The sequence below is a fragment of the Anser brachyrhynchus genome (genome assembly GCF_964034855.1).
Source record: "Anser brachyrhynchus genome assembly, chromosome: 7".
Taxonomy (NCBI): domain Eukaryota; kingdom Metazoa; phylum Chordata; class Aves; order Anseriformes; family Anatidae; genus Anser; species Anser brachyrhynchus.
The window spans coordinates 25786048-25805138 of record NC_137701.1 but is presented as its reverse complement, the minus strand read 5'-3'; the positions used below and the strand labels follow the sequence as shown (position 1 = coordinate 25805138).

Here is a 19091-nt window from a genome sequence, read left to right as displayed (position 1 = left end):
AGAAAAGCCTCTGAGTTATAGGGAGGTTCATGATGTTCATCTCTGCTAGTCCACAAACTCCCGGTCCTTTTAGTCATCTGAGGCAGTATTTATTCTGGGGCCAAGTCTCCCTGCTGCAGGATTCTTTAGGAGGCACTTCCCTGCCTTGGAGTCAGCATTTTCCCCACCTTATAAACCACATGCGTGCCTTGCTACTGGCAACCTACAGACTAGAGAGACATCCAAAGCTTCCCCCAAGCCTTGGTTTCCAGAATCACAGTGCTGCTGCTGTCCAGACCAATTTTAGTTTTTTCTGTTTGGATCTTACATTAATTTAAAAGCCACCAACCATCAAAATCAAATTTACCCTCCTCAAATGTGCGTGTGGGCGAGAAACAGAGGGGTGTGAAACGTGTGGCACAACTCCACAGCCCCGTTCCTCCCTGGGTTCATTTTTCCTGACACTACAGCATCACTTCCTGGCCGTACTTGCAAATAAACAATTATTGAAAGAACATGGCTGGACCACACATGTGTATTTTCCTCTCTTGTGGAGAAAAGCTGTGTGTTGGCTGGTTGTTATTTATTTTCACAAGAGGCGGTTGGGTTTGTTGTCATGTCTTCAGGGCACAATCTCTTGAGGTGCTGAGCCTTCTCAGCTTGCAGAGAGGCTGCAAGAGGAATTGAGGATGGGAACCAGCTGTGTCCCACAGGTCTTGGGCCGTGGTTGGCGTTATTACTTCTAAAAGTTTTCCAGTGTTGATATTTGCTGTGTGATCTTGAGGAGTCAATAGAGAAGGGCAGCAGGGGATCTATCCAAGGGGAGGAACGCTTTTATTAACCCAAGCATGTGATGTTCCTTTAAAACAGGAGTTGTTAAACCATCAGTCAGAAGTGTAGCAGCTATAGGCAGAGAAGAAAGTAAATTGAAACACACACTGAGAAACCCAGCCTGTGGGTGCTGTCCCCCAGCTTTGTGCTGGCTTAGGTGCTGCTGACTGCAGCCTACGGGCCAGGGGCTGAGGGCCATGCTTCATCGGTCACTTTCTGGGTGTTGTTGCAGTGGCTGAACAGACTACCACTGCATCCTCACTCCCTTGGTGGTTGAAAAGTAATAGTGTATGAACCAGACCTTCACAGTTTTTGTTGTTGTTGCTGTTGGTTTTGTGGGTTGTCATTTAAAATCTCTGGGGCTTCCTATTCTTCCAGAGGTGCTAGTCTCAGTGCTACTTGCAGGTATTTTGCAAAATGTCTTTACCAACCCTGAAGTTGTGCTGTCCTGCCACAGCAACTGAATCTTTGATACCTTTTGCCTTTATGAAATATCTGCCCTTACAGCTTTCTGGGAGAGAAATTTCAGGACTGATAAATAACGTTAAAAATCTACCCTTTCTCAAGCTCATCAAAATGCTGCTTTATGACCCTGTCGTTGTGTGATGCCCATGTGTTATTTATGAGCACTTGGCCATCCTTTGTCACAGAAATGTTAACACTGTTGAAGCAGAAATGCAATTAGCTGTGTGGTGCTGCAGAGAGGCAGGAAGAAGACTAGAGCTGTTGCACTGGGTTAGGAAGCTGCTAAGGTCAGAGATGCAAGGCAGAAAATATAAGTCATTGGAAGAAATGGAAAAAAAAAAAAAGGAAAAATATTAGTCAGTTTTGTTTCACTGGGTCAAGGAAAGCACCTCACTGTATACCGGGTGAATATCTGAGCACGATCCTGAGCATCCCATCGTTCCACGCCACATCCAGCCCTTCAGGGACCCATCGGCAAGTTGGGGTTTTGGTTCAGTGTTAGCAGGATTGGCCTCCAGCCTTTGAACAAAACTCTTTCCTTTTCAGGGGAAAGACAAATGATTAAAAATAGTCCAGTAAAAGCTGGGCCAAAGCAGATGTCTTCTAAACAAATATGCAACTCATTTTCCATCTGCTGGTTCCCAGTCCGCGGTTGCTGTGAGACAGAGCAGCGTTGCTGTGTTTCGGGAGAACCAGGGTGTACATCGCAGGGTGCAGACCTGAAACAAGGCACTTGCATAGTCCATCCATGAACCTGGCATTTTTGTTGGATTAATGTTTGATAGTAATGATACAGGAACTGCTAAAATTGATCCTGATGGTTGAGGGGTTTCCTTTGCATTTCTTAATTTTATATCTGATAAATTCCTCAATGAATTCTTCTGGGCATCCCAACCCTGTGTAAAGGCTAAAGTTAAATGACTCAATAGGATAAGTGCTTGATAAAGCAGCTCTGTAGTATTTTAGTTGTCTCTTTTCATGTCAGTAACAAGCATAAGGGATGCTAATGTCCCAACACACAGGGATTTGTAATCACCATTAATGGATATAATTCCCCTCATAGAAAACAATATAAAGTACCATCATAAGAGCTAGAACACTTTTCTAGTTTTTCTCTTTAATCACAGCAGATTGTGTCTCTTTTGCTAAATTTCTTTGTGCTGTAGAGGAGGAGGTAAATCTAGCAAAGAAAAGTGATTTTTAAAACCTTAAGATAAACTCTTGATGGGGCACAATAAAGGAACAATTCTGAATGTCCCAAGGCACCATCTATATGGATGAGGAAAATGAAACCAAATCATGGCAGCCATTAGCAGTGAGTGAGTATTAAGTGAGTCCTGAATGATGGCAGAATTAGGAAGAGTTTTTATCTTTATCACATTATCATCACTAAAAGAAGAGGTCTCACTGTTCCTTCTATTTTGATGGTAAATCTTGATTTAACAAATACGCAGACAAGCTGCAAAAGAGCAAATGATTTCTATTGCATGTCATGTCTATCTCATATTCTGTATTCAGAGATCTCAAAGCCTGCTGGAAAACAGCCAGAGTCATTTTACAGTTGAGAAAACCAGGTCACAGAGAAGTGATGTGATTTGCCAGAGTTCACCCTGCTGCCCCAGTGATCGCATCAGAAGTTCTGGTTTAGTTCCACTTCGTGCTGAGACCATTGGGCATCCTTTTTTATAGATCAATGGATAGTACTTGTTCAGAGATTTTCCTGACATCTTTGTGGTGGTGCAACTCAAAATGTTATTTGTGTGTATCTTGTCATCTCTGCCTTCAGTTTTGTCTTAATTAGGGGTACAAATTTACCTCTTTTCATTATTCAAAGCTGAGATGGGCCAAATCTTCACAGATAGGGTCTGCATTTTTATTTTGAGAGAGGAATTCAGCCCATTTCAGGAAGGATAAATAAGGCAAATTTACTTTAAAGCCTAATTTTATTAAGGAGGAATTTAACTTTCTGTAACTGGGCCCGAGCAGCTATGGAAAAGGTATAGTGAAGCAGCTATGAGCAAGGTTTACTGCCAAGAGAAGAGAGTGTTTCTACTGAATCTGATGGGAGCTTGGAATCCCAAGCCAGTAGCACAACAAATAGATTTTCTGTTTTGCTTTGTAGGAAGAAGGGCAATGAACAGTGAATCAGACTGTGTTTAACATCATCCACAGACAGTGAGCTGTGAGATTTTTTTAAAAGTCCATGTTGAAGTTTTTCATCAAAACAGAATATCTTATGGAATTTCTTGCCTTATTTCTTGAGACACAGCTCAAGTCAAGCTGTTACCTGCATTCATCTGCATGGTGAGCAAGTCCCCTCTGCTGTCAGATTTGTAAAGGAGTGCCAGCCGTTGCTCATCAGGAGGGCTGGGAGAGGATCATTTGCCATGTCCTTCTACTTTTTTTTATTGGTAGTTTATGTTCATAAGAAAGCACTAAGCAAGGCTTGGTTTGACACTCTATAGTTTTAACCAGAAGTCTGTAAGTGTAGTGAGGACCTTGTTTTGTTCCTGGAAGCATTTTTGAATTGGGAAAAAATGCTCTCCAGGGCTGAATGCCAGGTTACAAATGAAATGTGCTGTAAGAATGGGAACATGCAAAGGAAGGACAAGCCTTTAAAAAGTGGATTTAATGTTATTTCTCCTTTCTTTTTAAAGTGTGGAAGCAGCTTGTAGTGCTCAGAAGCTGTTAGAATCTGTTTTTCACATCGTTAAAATTTACAGCAGTGAAGATTAATACATTGGTTTGTTTTTTAATGAAGAGAAACTTGGAACTGGATTTGACCATTTACTGCAAACTCCTCTATTTCAGTGCTTTCTTATTTATAGGGGCATGTTTGGAATGTTATACATAGCATTATCTGACTATTAACTCTTACAATAAGATGGATTTGGGGATTAAATAAATTGCGTGCATTCCTTTAAACTGCTTGAGCCAAGAGGGTTAGGAGTGTTAGCTTATCCAGCTGCAGCCATTCCCCCTGCATAGCCCAGTTGCGCACTACAGGGGCTGTACTGGGTGAGCAGGAGCGAAGAAGTCGTTGGAAGCAGCAACTGCATGTGCAGCTTGAATCACACATCTTCTACTCACCATGTAGGGTAGGTGGCCAAACTGTTCAGACTTGTACATAATTCAAGAGCAGCAGGCAGAGAGAGGGAACGGTAGCCTCAATTCAGCTCAATGTAAGCTCACTGTTGGGCGTATATTTATTGTCCTTTGAGGTCAGTGGAATTTAAACCTGATGTGCTTTTTTTGCTAAGTTGGCGGCTATATGCAAAGTTATTGTATTTTATTTTATTTTTATTTTTTGGCATTGCCAGGTTAAAGCCAGCAATATGATCTGGTGCAGTATCCTAAAGGAAATGATTATTCCAGGAGCTGTTTGAGTGTTGGCACATTTCTGTTGTGTGACTGGTCAAGGTTATCTTTTTTTTGGTGCAGAAAGATGGATGTTTTCTCTTTTAGTCAATTGCAACATAGCAAATACACAACTCAATCACCTGAAAGTGTTGTGTGAAAGTATACATAGGTATCTAGGACCCTATGTGTCCCAGCCCATGGCAGGTGGGGTTGGAACTGGATGGTTTTTAAGGTTCCTTCCAACCCAAACCATTCTGTGATTCTATGATATGAGCTGTGTGGATTCCAGCAGCCCATCGCATCTGTCTTCCCACCTCCGCTTTTGAAAACCAGTTATGTGTCCAGGACAAAGCCTGTACACAGAGACTGACATTCGTAGGACCTGATTTTGGCTCCCCTCTCAAGCAGATTATTGCTTTGAACCTTTACCCTGGAAAGCGGAGAGTTTTATGAGCCTGATACTGGCTTTGGGCCAAGACTAATCTTTTAGTCAAGCAAGGAGGAGTCATGATTTTAGATCCAAAGATTAAACATTTCCTTCCTGCTGTCACCCCTGTTTCCACTGAAGAGTGTTAATTGCATGAAGAGTCTCTACCATTTACAATCAGAGCTGTGCCTTGGAACAAGTTGTCTTCTGTGGACTCCTCTCCAGCTCCTGTTAAAATGTGTTCTTGGGTGACTAGGTCTTAGGCAAACAAACCCTTGACTGAGTGATCATTTCCTTGCTTGATGTCTCATACACTTGTTATTCTCCTGTCTGCAGCATATCGTGCACTGGTTCAGTTGGAACCAGTGGGAATCTTCAGTTGGAAAATAAATGAAATTTCTTATCCTTAATTTCCTGATGCATATAGAATGTAAGGTTCAACTTCTTTGTTGCCAGGAGCTGTGTTCATTGAGGCTGATTAGTCAACGAAGAGCTTTAAATCCACCTCCTAGTTGTAATTTCATCCAGTGATTTGGCTGGGTAAAATGACTGGTGCAGTTACTCAGGTTGGTGTGATCTGGTGGTAACTTTAGGCAGGAATGTTTTTTGTCATAAAGTGTAATCAGGCAAAAATATATGGTTTGTCTTTATTTTATTGACTCCAAATCAATGTCAACTTAAATTTTATTGTTGAATAAGAATATTAAAAAGTTAATGGGAAAGGAAAAGGAAGAGGGAGAGGGAGGGCAATAAATAGCGAGTGGCTCGGTTCCACAGAAATAGTAATGAGAGATGTGAATTTTGATAAGAGAGAACTAGCAGAAGGAAGAGAAGGTATCAGGTGAACCTGTCCCTTATGTTAGTGAATAAGTTGGTCATGTTCTGGCAAAACGAGCAAATAGGAATAGGTGATGTTTTTTTGTCCTGCTCTGTCCTGTAAACAGCAATGTGACTGTTTTGTCTTAGATTATCAGTAAAACAGAGCACGCAGGGTACTTGGGACATCTCATTGGCTCATGTTTGCGAAGAATATGGGAAATGCAAAGCCCTGTGTGGATGCAGTGCCCCAGTGGATGGAGCCCCTCAGAGCCCCACCAGGCCCCGGCAGCCTGGCTGTGCCCCGGCGGCCATGTGGCTGGCTTGCCTGAGAAGAGCCTGGTGTCAGGGACCCGTGGCAAAGGGCCCACCGAGGCTCGATTGTCCAGGCATCCCAGAAATTAGACGGTGTCACATAAAGATGCACTTTGTGCTGTTGTACTAGTGCCTTTCACGGGAGAGTAGGAGATATTTGTTGGAGTAGGCACATTGCAAGTAAATTACCAACCACAAGAATGTATTTGACAGCAGAGCTTCTGATTTTACGACATATTCATAACACCTTGGAGCACTTAGTACCTTGTTAACCCAATTAGCATATGCTAAAACTGCCAAAGCAATCTGAACAGCTATTAATCACACGTGAAACTGTCCAAGATCATTCTTTGTTATTGCTGCAGAGGCAGCTGAGAGTAGCTTGGGAAAGAAGCATCTTTAAATTTCTAAACGCATATGCAATTGGTCACCATAAAGCCAAAGAATTATGAATCAGAAGCTGATACAATAAAACATGCTGTCATCGTTTGTGTTGCCTCGTAAGCACAGGGAGAGCTATATTACTGTATATGTGGAAGTTGCTTATCCTAAAGGTATAAAAAGAGCTCTGAGTGATTTGTGCTGAGCAATTGCTGATAGTACTGATCCATCCCATAGGCTGTGGAGGTTCTTTCTAGCATGTCTCAGAAAAATGATGCGTTTGCAAAACATGACTGCAGCATGCAAGCAAACAGACCCACGCCTATGCTTACACTCAGTACTTGTATTGAGCAACTTCAGATTACGCCCACTGTGAGTCATTTCCAGCCTCTAGGATTCAAGGCTAAAATTAGAGTGCTGTTCAACAGTCAGGTACAGGTAGTCCTTGGCCTCTCTTCCAAGACATCTTTGATAGGTGTTAGTGTAATGGAACCATTTGGCCCTAGCCAGAAGGAATGGGACAAGGGATCTGTGTCACAAACAGGCTGCATTAACACATCCATTAGGGAGTTCCTTTCCAATTTCTGTTCGAGTTTACCTAGGATTCTCTTATCCTAGAAGAATTGTCTGATTTAGAGTAATTAAAAATGATATTGTTCCTAATGATTTAGCAACGGAAAACTGTGTTTCCTGCAAGATATACAAATAATACAGAAGATTCTGAGAAACCTTCAGAGATCTTACTTGACCTAAAAATGAAAACAGTAAGAGGATCCACAGGTGTCCAGTTGTCCCACTTCACCTGTGACTTGGTAAAGAGATTGCAGTTCTCAAAATCTGCTACATCTCAGTTTTAGTTAATACAACTGAACTTGCACGCCTGCTATATTGACTCCGGGAGTAACAAAGAAACTACAAACAAAGAGGATGAGTTTTCAATGGATTAAATCAGGTTCATGTAAGTAATGCCAGCTAGCATCTGTTTATAGAAAATAAAATTAAACTAGTTTGGTATTTTTTGATGAGGTTTTAATTCAGCTAATAGAGGAAACAGTGTCTCAGTGATAGGCTTTTGTGGGCATTTGATTTGGGCCACATGATATTTTTACAAACAAAGCAGAACAATAGAAAATAAACACAGCATGTATTAAATGGATTGAAACATGGCTAATTGAGAGAAGTAGATATAAATAGAATTATTATAGGGCAGACAAGTTTGGAGAATATCCTGAAGAGACCTGTCCTTACTCTTGTGATAGAAGAAAGGTTTTAACTTAGTTTTCAAAGAAAACAAGGTTTTCTTTCGTATTTTCCACATCTGTTCATGGAAATTTTCAACTAAATTGACAGAAAACTTCTGATCTCACAGATGATTTCTGTGGGGTTGCTGGAGATCAGCGTAAGGGTAGGGAGAGAGACAAAGAAACTGCTCTAATTAGGAGAGGTGTTGTAGTGTGAGCATGTGCATTGCTAGAGAATCAACAGGGCTGAGAGACCTCATAGATGCTTGAGCCAAAAAAAAACTTCCATCACAGCTGGAGACTGACCACACAGCCCAGATCTGTGGGGAGTTGGGCTGCGCTGGTTCTGCTCCACAGGGACTGCTAGTTATCCATGGGAAACAAAAAGATTAAAAGCGCACTGCTGATGCCTGCAGCTGGGTGATCCGACAGGAGCAAAGAGAACAGGCTACTGATCCAAAGAGCTTGGTAAGCTTGGCAGAGGTATAAACAGAATGAGCCCTAATACATGCATATCTGATTGTCGTGGAGGGAAGACTGCCAGCCTCAGGTATAGGCACAGAGGTTCAAAATGGGGTTGAGTAGACTTGTGATTTCAGCAGATTTGTGGTGATTTTGCATTGCTAGAAATGTGTATGTGAAACAAATGGAGTGCTTCTTGCTACAAATACACGAGTTCAAATGCAAGCTTGTGCTCAGTCTCATGAAAAGATGACTAGCGCTATCCCTGTTTTAGGGATATTTTATCCTGGTTTATAGGAGAATGAGGTGGCCCAAGTCAAACACAGGAGAAGAGGCAGAGTTAGAGTTAAAACCAAGATCGTCTGTGTCCCAGGCAGTGGCCTTCAGATAGGTTATTTTAGCTTCCCTATCTGTATGTTCCCATCTTTAAGCGGTAAACCAATCCCTCTGAATATAAAAAAAGCACCCTCCTTATATGCAAGTTCACAATAGTTTGTGGCACTCAGCACTCTTGGTGCATACTTATGCACCTTTGCTAACTTTAAGATTTTAATTATTTTGAAAACACATCTGTAACGGCATATACAAGAGCAACAGGGTAACAATAACAATAAAGTTGTGCTGTGTTCCTGGGATAAACTCTTTGGTTTGGGGTTTACAATTTATGTGTTCTGGAACTGGATTATTGCCTCGTAAAACAATGCAGCAGCCTTTTCTCATTTAGTTAGCCATCCATTTTTATTACGGTGCTCTATAGAATGCCTGCAATAATATTATAAAGGTGCAGAAGGTTCATTATTTCACAACAAGAGGCTAGCCAAGACCATTATTATTTTTACAACAGCTAGGCTTGCTATTGAAATATAGTTTTGATTATAACCTTTTTTTCCCTCCTCCCTCTTTCTCTTTTCTCTCCCAAAAGCAGAGATGTGCAATTGTTCCTATTCAGATTGCTTTTCCACTGCCCCACAAACATGTCATTTCTAGTGAAATGGATGGATTATAATGGGAACAGATCAGTGATAATGCATTACTGGAATACAGCCATCCCCAAGAGAGCTTATAATAATATCCAGTCCTCCTAAGCTTTAAAATCTGCAGTTTGGAGACCCTGTGGCTCTAATATGGAGCCTAGCGCTGAGTTTTCCCTGCACGTACAATTCTTTGATGCTCGATTATTGTTTGGGTTCTCCCCTCCCCACAAGTTTCCATGACAACTGCCTTGCATAAAACCCAGCTCTCCAGCAATGCAGCCGCTGCTGCAGAGAGGGGTTCCAGCCTCATAAAAGTTGAAATTGTTGTTCAAAGAAATTACGGAAGATTGATGACTCCACTCTGAGCACCGCAGAGCAAATTTCTGAAAATGTTGGTAATTAAATAGAAATATGTGCAGGCGTCATGTTCTCCGAGTCAGAAGTGCTGGCACCTGCTGGGAGTGGCGGAGTTACTGTAAATCTGGATAAAAACATCTGTGGGTATTATTCCTGCATATAGTTTCTTTATGCTAAACAGCTAGGGTGTTTAATTAGCTGGGCTGGTTTTCACTCACCTGTTCCGTGGTTGGGAATATTGAACATATTGACAGAGACCTGAGCGGGGTGGGTTGGATGGTCCTGGGCTGGTGTTGGACACCGTGTTCATGCGGTGTAACAGCCCTGTCGGTGCTCCCGTGCCTGCACCAGCCGGTCATGATTTCCCAGGCACGTTACCAATTGTAAGGAAGATGAATACAGAGCTGCAAATTGCTTGCGCTGAATCATAAAACAAGGCTTGTTTCATAAGCCCATTAAGCACATGCCCCTAATGCTAAGCATATGCTGCGCTTCGCTTCATAGGAGCAGAGTTAGCACTGGCTTGAGGTTAAGCGTATGTTTTTAAGTCCTTCAATGGTTTGAAGGTCTTAGAGTTGTGAACCTCACTGGGACAATGAATAAAATATGTTGATTATATTTTCAAAAGCGTTAGGTATTTTCATATTCGGTAATAACATCTTTAGTATTACATGCCACATTATAACCAGCTGTCCTGCAGCAGGATTTAAAATGGTCTTAACAGGAGCCAAAGGAAAGGTGTTTTGTCATCCCCAAAGACAACAGTACGCAGTTGGTTTAGCGTTTGCCTTCTCTGAAGGTGAGCAGCGCTCCTCGGGATCAGCTCCAAAATCACATCTGTTCAAGAGCACTATATTACAACCTTATGTTACTAAAATCGGGAGAAACATGTGTACCAGGAAAAGCCTAGCTTAGGAAAAAATCCTGTGTATTCTAAGGGGATAAAAATATTAACTCAAACCAGATGTGTACAGGTTAGTGCCATCTTTGTTCACCACAGCAGATCCTTCGAAACCTCTTTCATACTGATGCTGTCTGCCACATATTTGTTTGTGCCCATCGAGAAACCTGCAAGCACAAGGAATTCATGAAAAACTCAGAAAGTATCCCCTCTAGCCAGCACGGAAGGAATACACACAGGCTGAAAGGGAAAAATAATTCATTTTGGAATCTAAACCAGTTTTTAAATAAGCAGTTTGTATGTTAACTTCCTCAATCAGAGTCTTAGCCATCTGTTTCAGTTAATTGGTTAGCCTTTGGCTGAAGCTGAAGCGATGTAGGAACATGAGAAAGGGGAATCGGTAGGCCTGGAGGAGTCACAGGGCCTGTGCCATGAAATTGAACCAGCATCAGGCCCCAGTGCTCAAATACAGGGGAGAATTTGTATTGCTTGGCATGGTAAAACCCCTGTGGACCCAGCGTGGCAGTAAGTTTTGGGGGGATCATGGGTGTAATTAAGCATACTTCATTGCTCCTTGGTGGGTTTTGGTTCTGTTCCCACACTCAGGCTGTGGTCCTCTCTGAGGACTGCTAGATTCTCCCTCGATGCAGTGACAATGACAATAATAGTGAAATTTGGCCCAGTGACTTTGCTAACCTGGCATCTGCAGCCAAGCTGCGCTGGTCTTCTGCTTGTGGTGAGCCGTAGGCCTGGGGCAAATCGTAGCAAAAACCTAGGCAGCATTCAGGCTGCTGGGCCAGCCTTTTCCAGTGGGGTTATTTCATGTCAATTGCTGCAAATTAGAGGCATATAAAATTTATAATGTGTGGGTGCCTGTGCACAGAAATTTAGTTCCCTCAATATTTACAGAATATAAAACAATCCTCCTTGTTTAAGGCCAGGATGAACATTTCTGTCACATTAGGAAGGAAACCTTATTTCATTCTGCAGCTGCTATTTAAACAGTACGAAATCTCTTTTTAATCTTAGTCAAAGTTCAAAACGAGATGTTTCAGACATCTGCTAACTATTACGGGCCATGCCTGCTAGGAGAGGTAATAAATTACAGCCAAGAATCAAGTGACTTAATAGTGTTTTTGTTCAGTGCTTCAAAGTTCATCCTCTTTCGGTGTTATCTGTTCTCCTTTCTGTGGTGGGGTATGGGGGTGACACCCTCTGTTCTCGTTTAGGGGAGAAGCAACAAAGGACCCAGCTGCTTCTTCCCAGAGCAGAGAGAAATCAAACTCAACCACGAAAATGCACCCGGTGTGCTACGTGCCAAATAAAAGATGGGTGGTTCTAGCACAACATGGGAGAGAGGGCATTTCGGTTTCCTCCAAAGGGGAGATAACAGATCAGCTTTCTGGTTTGTCATGGAAACCTTTTGTCAGCCCAGTAACAATGACGTCAAGGTGGCAGTGGCACGGAGACGGGGTTAGTTAAGAGAGCACACACCTGTTGAACAGCCAGAGGGGGAGGAAGGTATGTCGGCTTTTACATTTTCCATCCCTGATTCTAAACGACTTTGGGTGAGCGCCTACAAAGTGTTACCTAAGTCCCAGGGCAGTTTTCCTGAGCTGTGGCAGATTCATGCTGTGAGAAGGTGGTGCTGGAGCTCACGGTCAGGGAGAAACCCAGTTAAGAAGCATTTGCTCTGTCGGTGCTGTTCTACAAACCCTCCTGGTCTGCGTATCTTTCTGGAGGGTGGAGACTTCAGACTTGTACCTCTAAAGAAGAGCGCCGACCTCCTTCATTGTATTTGCTTTGCTTGGGAGTAAAGGGTTTGCTAGCATTTACCCAAGCAACTTGCTAGAAAGACTTCTATAAAAAGGGAAAAACAAACCTATATTTATCATGCCACATCTGTAGCTGTAGATGTGTAACTATAAGCTGTAACCTATTTTTGGAATTACTGTTTTCCTTCCCCCCCCCCCCCCCCCTTTTTTTTTTTTTTACTCTGATGCTTTTGTGCTTAGTGTTGTTGTCTGGCTACATTTTCTACTTTGCAAAGTGAGGTTAGGCCACTTTTTCTCTTCATTCAGCGTTGCTTTGGTGACTACCTTCCTATTTTTAGTAATTAAAAAAAATGCTGTAAGAATTTCTTAAAAACAAGGTTATTTCTTTTCTCAAGAAAATGTTTTAGCAGGGAAAGTAGTCCATTTGTGCTGAACTGTTGATGTGAACAAAATCATGTACCTGGATGATGAGACTGCTGCAGACCTTCAATCAGTTAAATAATTGCACTATGTCAGTAGCTGATGCAGTTTTCGTTGCTGTGGCTAAAACATGAATTTACAACAGTTGCATTTCTTAGCTATCATAACACACAGTAATTTTGATAAAATTAAACTGTTCTCTTGTTATTGCTAAATAGGCATTAAATAGAAATTTTTCATATGATACAGTTTGTGAGAGGAGAAGAAAAGCCAGTGATATGAATGATGACTTGAATTATATGGGGTTGCAGAATGGAATTGAGGCTGAGAAAATGTCGTAAAATGACATAAGGTGATCAGAAAGGAAAAATTGAGTCAGTCAATGTAAATGACAGTTACTGTACGGATAGAAACCAAACGTATGTAGTGGAGCCAGAGAGGTGTAGAAATCTTAGCAAAACGGAGCAATCTGGGATTGTAATTGTCCAAATAGCCAAGCAATTAAGATAAGTGTTCAACTGATAATCCATGGCATCCTAATAGAGATGGATGATGTAAAAGGACTGCCAAGTTTTTAGGGGGTAGAATAAAGCTCAGCGATAAACTTCTTGGTTTCCGTAGAAGATGAAATTGTCCTTCATGGGAAAGAAATAAGGTTTATCTATATTAGTACTATTGCTGTTGTGGTGAGAATGTGCAAATATTCCAGCAATGTGTACAAAGAACTGTAAATCTCTTTGGCTTCAGTTTGGAAAATGCTGCACGCTCTACATTTTTTTTCCTACTCCTTTCTGGAGATTTCAAATGTAACAGCCTGACAGAAGTGATTATTTTGTGTAATCTAAAGTCTCTGTAGTATCATTTAATTTTATTTGGGCACTTTGTGGCTGGAAGATGAGAAGAAAGCTTTGTAGATATTCTTGAAATAAGACTTGGAGTTCTTACTACCACTGATAGGGAAACCAAGGCATGGCAAAATGTATGGTCTAGTTTTAGGGGTGCCCCTTTTGCCTTCATCACTGATAGCAGTGAGATGTGGCCGGGGTCTCTATAACAAAGTTGCCACGTGGTAAATTAGACCTGCAGTTTGTGCCTCTTGCATCAAATTCTGTAAATCGCAGGTGGAGCATAAAAGAAGCATTCATTAGGGTATTAAATCTCCTTTTCCCCCTCTACTTTTATTTCAGGCTTTCTGTGCTAAACTCTCTATTCAAATTCTGTCCTGATCCTTTTTTTCTCAATCATTCCCTTTTCTTTAAACTCTGCTTAGCGGAAATGTGGATAGAAAGACTTGACTGCTCAGACTGCCTGAGCACTCTTCACTTTTTGAGAAGCAACAGCAAACTGTAGGAGTTCTTGAAAACGTTCAGGGTTTGTCCGTCTTGATTGATATTTACCCTATCCCCCGTTAGGCACCAAGAGCAGGTCACTTGAGAGCCCAGGGAAGGGGGGTGTCTCAGAGGGCTGCCACAGGTCCTGCTCCCCATCCCCAAGAGCCTCCTGGGGTACAGGCACCACAGCCGTCCCCCACAGCCTGCATCCATTGGGATCAGCCCAACATCCCCAGGCACCAGGACAGGAGGAGACAGCTTGCTGCAGCATCTGGGCCTTGTCCAAGAGTGGGCCTGCCTCTAAATGCTATTTCCCCAGAGTTTGTCTGGTTTCTACAGGGACTTTTCAGATTTCCTTTGCCTTTTTTTTTTTTTTCCCATGCCTCAATGGTGCATCTTAGTGAGGAAAATACCTTTGATATAGGAGAGAGGCAAATTCATTTATCAGCACTGTGGATCAATCCAGGCATTAGTTACGGTACAATATGGAGCAGTGTGATAAAGAGTCCCTTTTTTTTTGCTGGAGGGATAGATAGGGGAATCAGAAAGGAAACAGTGCAGGCTGTGATAAATTATGTACATGCTCTTAATAGGGTCGCTACTCGCTAAGGCCTTGTGTGCAAACCCTGAGAATGAAAGAAAGATGTTTTACACTGTGTTTTCATCATTTCCTTGCGGAAATTTATCTTTGAAAGAGCCACCAGTCCATAATTACAGTGTTTGGTGTGGTGGTGCCACAGTAAAATCATTTTTCATGCAGTAAAGACTAGGTTCATTCTCTTTTAGTTCAAGCATGTTTTCCTTCCATTTAGAACTCATTCTGGTGACCAGAGCATTTCAGCAGTTGTTCCTTTAGGTTGGATAGGGGTTAATGAGGTTTGGGCAGACAGTTCTGCTACTGTATTGCCTTGGATTGAGGAAATTGCTTACTTATTATTTATCATTATCATTCTTGTCCAAAATGTGCTTGCATTTTATGAAAGGAAACAGATGCTTATGCCAAAAATCTTACGGCAGAGATGAAGGAATAATGAATTAGTGAAACGGGATTTATTAAGAGAACACAATTTTATGAGTGGAAAAGGAGATATTCAGCCAAGGAAATGTCTTGTTGGGTATGCGGTTTAAGTAAGTGCAATTAATATAATGTTAATACTATACACACATGCATGGAAGACAGGCTGTGGGTGTTAAGAGTAGAAGTGAATGGCATTTAAGAAAGGCACAGCAAAGGTTAATCATTTCTTTCTTCATTTTAGAGTTCTCCAGTATGCAGTTTGGGAAACGTCTCAGAGTCAAGGTTTTGTATGGGAATTGCATCGTTTCATTCCAGTGCTGATCAGCACTGAGGACCGTTTGTCATCCTAGTTAGTTACTTCTTTTATCTGCCCCCGGGACCCCAGTTTGTCATCTGCCCCCCATCTCTCCAGCCCCAGTTCTGCCACAGGCCTATTCTTTTCCCAAGCCTCCACCCCTTTGTGCTCAGGTTCCTGTTGTCACTCTCATCTGCAGCTGGGATGCCACAAAATCCCTTGCTATCCCAAGGGAAATAGCAAGTCGGATCCACTGTCCAATTCCTTAGGTTCTCTGTCTTTCTACAGTAGATATCTTACACAGTTTATCTCCCAATTACTTAGTGAAAAAGAAAAGAAATTTAGTTCCCCAGAGCGCATATCTTTCTATCTGTCAGTTAAGGATAAGATAGAGATTTAGTCTAGGATTTTCCAAAGGAATCCAAAGGAAGTAAATGTTCAGTTCATGCTGAACTTCACTGACTTTAGCCTCAGCAGTGGCTCTCTGATTGAGCTACCCTGAACACGTCCTCCACATAGCTTTAGAGACACACTGGATATGGTAATGTCAAATATTAAGTGCACTTGGATCTCACACTGAAAATATCACACTCGGCTACCAGAACCTTTTGTTTATCCTAGGCACTGTTGTATTTTATGTTGTCAAATAGCCTGAGTATATTTTAAGCTCAGTTCTTGCCACCTTCCTTTATGAGTGTTGAGTGCAAAAGAGAAATGTGATTTTGGGGAACAAAAGGAACACATGCATGAGTGTTGTGGGTAAACACACACACCTGTCTTTGAATATTGAGGCTGCTGTATTGATCATGCTGAGTCTAGCAAGAACAGAAAGAAACAAATTCAACTGGGGACTATTTACATATAACAGCAATAGGACAGTATTTTATCTGAAGTGTTTTCAGTGAAAGAAATGAAGCGGGACTGGGAATGTGCTTATCAATAGACCTTATTATTCTGCTTATCCTTTGATAAATGAACATAGCAAGTTCTTTTAGGCTCCCCTCAATCTTTTACTTGTTTGTGCTGGACTTCATTGATCCATATTTAGCCGGGCCTGATAATGTGGCAAGACAGCAAATGTAAATGGCAAAGTCAATGAGTATTTCCTTTCAGATGAAACAAAGCAAGTCAGACTGACTATCAAACTCTTTGGATTTATATTCTTGTTTGCAACAGAATTTATTACCTTGTTAGAAACTAAAACAAAACAAAATGGGTGCAACCATTTTTTTGTTATTGTAGTTAAAGAAGAACAATTTTATGGGAGGAGTGTCCTCTGGGCATGCTCCAGTCAACTCTATCAGAGAGGCCAAGAATGATAAAATTCAAAACCTGCAGCTGCTGGTTCCTTTGGGAGTCACATTACAGTAGTACAAGCAACAGTCTTTCTTTTTAAAAAGGGAAGCATATGACTGCAGCCAAAGTCCTTTCAACACAGTTTTAGGTAAGCTGATCTGCATAAAAGCCATTGTAATCTCTTGCGCTGGTCAGGTTTTAGGCGATATTTTTGTTTCATAATGCTGTTTCTGTGTCCACTGGAAACATCTGCTTAGACGTGCCAGGCTCGATCAAGCACCCTGTTACATCACTTGGCAAATGAGGTCACTTCAAGTAAATAGCAGTATTATGGCGAGGAGAATGAAAGCCCCAGGATTTAACTGCTAGGGCGCAAGCTGCAACCCGCCGTGATGCCTGACAATGATGCAGCAATGCTGAAAAGGCTCAGCGGGTGCAGTGGAAGAGGCAAGCAACAGGGGGGACTCAAACACAAGTAATCAGGTCCCTCGAGATCCTCTTTCCGCTGTGCCAAGCACTGACTGAGGGCATGGGCATGCTTCACATGCAGTTCATCCCTGCAGCCTATTTGCAGCAGCAGTTGTGTGGTTTTACATGGTGATTAATGGGAACACTGAGCTGGAGCATATTGTTGGGATGAGGCATTAATGTACCAGCCATAAATACAGGCATTAGAGGAAACACCTTGGGAACGCAGGAGGGTGAAGGGTCTACGGGGTTGCCTGGCTGTCTCCAGCAGCTACCAGCCAACTGCAGCCACCTCACCCAAACAGGGGCTGAGCCTCTTAAAACGTCATTTAAATTTTACCAGAAACATTATTATTCTTACTGTGACACCCACAGGGGGAAAAATGGGGTAGGAAAATGTGCCAGCCGTGGCCAGGTCTTCCTTGAGCAGTGAGGTGAGGCACTTTGAGGTGAAGACTAGTCACTGGCATCGATCCTCCGGATTCTGTAATCTCAGATCTGCTTTTGCCTCTACGATCTATTTGACCAACGTACTGAAAATCATTAAAAGCAACTTATCTAAATCTACCTTTGAGTTAATTTTGAGCCTAAGGCTCTGACTTACAGTAACGGGACCTAGGGACCCGCAATAAAAATGAAAAATAGCAGCTATTAAATCCGTAAAAAGGAAACAACTTGGAAAAGGTGAGGGATGCCAAGCTAGCCTCTCCAGCAATGGCAGAGGGGAGTCAGACTTAAAGGACCATATGGCTTAGGCATAGTTTGAATAATCCCTTCCAATTAAAAATAAAGCCACTTTTATATAAAACATCTGTTCTCTAAATTCAACAATTTGGACAAAAAAACTTTAAATCTTTCATCGTGTTTTTGTTTCTCTGTTCAGATCCTTAGCCCTTTTGAGACTGAAGGAGGAGTGTTTGTTGTTTCCTGTGATGCTAGCAAGTCTCAGTGCAGGCTTTTGCATTTTTCTTTGCTGGGCATTCTCATTTTCACCCACTCCCCAACCACAGAGCCTGTGGATAGCCAGCCATCCTTGCAAAGGTTTGGTTGTTTCAGGAGAGCGCAGCACAGCCGAGGCAGGTCAGTGAAGATCAGCAATGGATCTGGGCAGATGCAAAAAGACAGATGCTGCCTTCAGCCCTAGGCACTGCCCCCATAACGCTGCTGGCAGCTGGGCATGGTACTCCCCTGGCAGAGTATCTGTCTAATGTCATCAGGCTTACATGTACGTAAGAGTTAGCCACTAAATCCTGATCCCTGCGTGCTAGCAGAGGTAAAGAGAGTACAAGTTTATCCCTTTTCTGCCTCCATGCATTCACTTTTTACTACAGGACCATAACAAAACAACAACAACAAAAAAAACAGCTTTGAAACAATCTATAAGTGCTTGCCTTGGAAATGTCTGCTTTTTATTTGACAAGGGGAGGGAGATCTGTTGCAGGTATCATTAGAAATTATACCACTTTTCATAACTCCATTGGAAATGTAGCTGTGCAGACGGCAACATACCTGTCAAAAATAATTATCCAGATCGTAAAGGAAATATAAGCTGGGGATATGTATATCAAGCAAATTTGATCCAGTGCACAAACTGAGATTCGCTTTGTTCCAAAGCATCCCTAGGGTGATCTTATTGTCCTTTTCCTCTGAATATCATTTGCATCCTTTTCAGGAGGACATCAGTCTGACATCTCTCCTCTGGCTGTGGCAAGCCATTGTTCCTGGTTCTTCGGGTAACTTTTTATTTCAGTGTAATGTAAAAGCAGAGGTGGCTATTCAGGGACCTGTAGGTCCTATTTGTTCCTTGTTGTTGATATCAGGGAGGCTGTAGGCTGTAGGTTCTCTGCTGACAAGCAAGTGGCAGGGGACATACTCAGCTGGGAACACTCTCTGAGGAGAGAACAGGGCTGCTGGAAGATGATTTGATTCCACTCTTCTCAAAAGTCTGGTCAAAACAGAACTCCTCAGTTAGATAAAGA

The 19091-nt window shown here is 42.1% G+C and overlaps 1 protein-coding gene across 28 annotated transcripts in view; it reads left to right on the top strand.

The window, feature by feature from the left end:
- KALRN (kalirin RhoGEF kinase) overlaps nucleotides 1-19091 on the top strand; it is a 502773-nt gene that overhangs the window by 380427 nt on the left and 103255 nt on the right. The gene's annotated exons all lie outside the window — the stretch shown is intronic.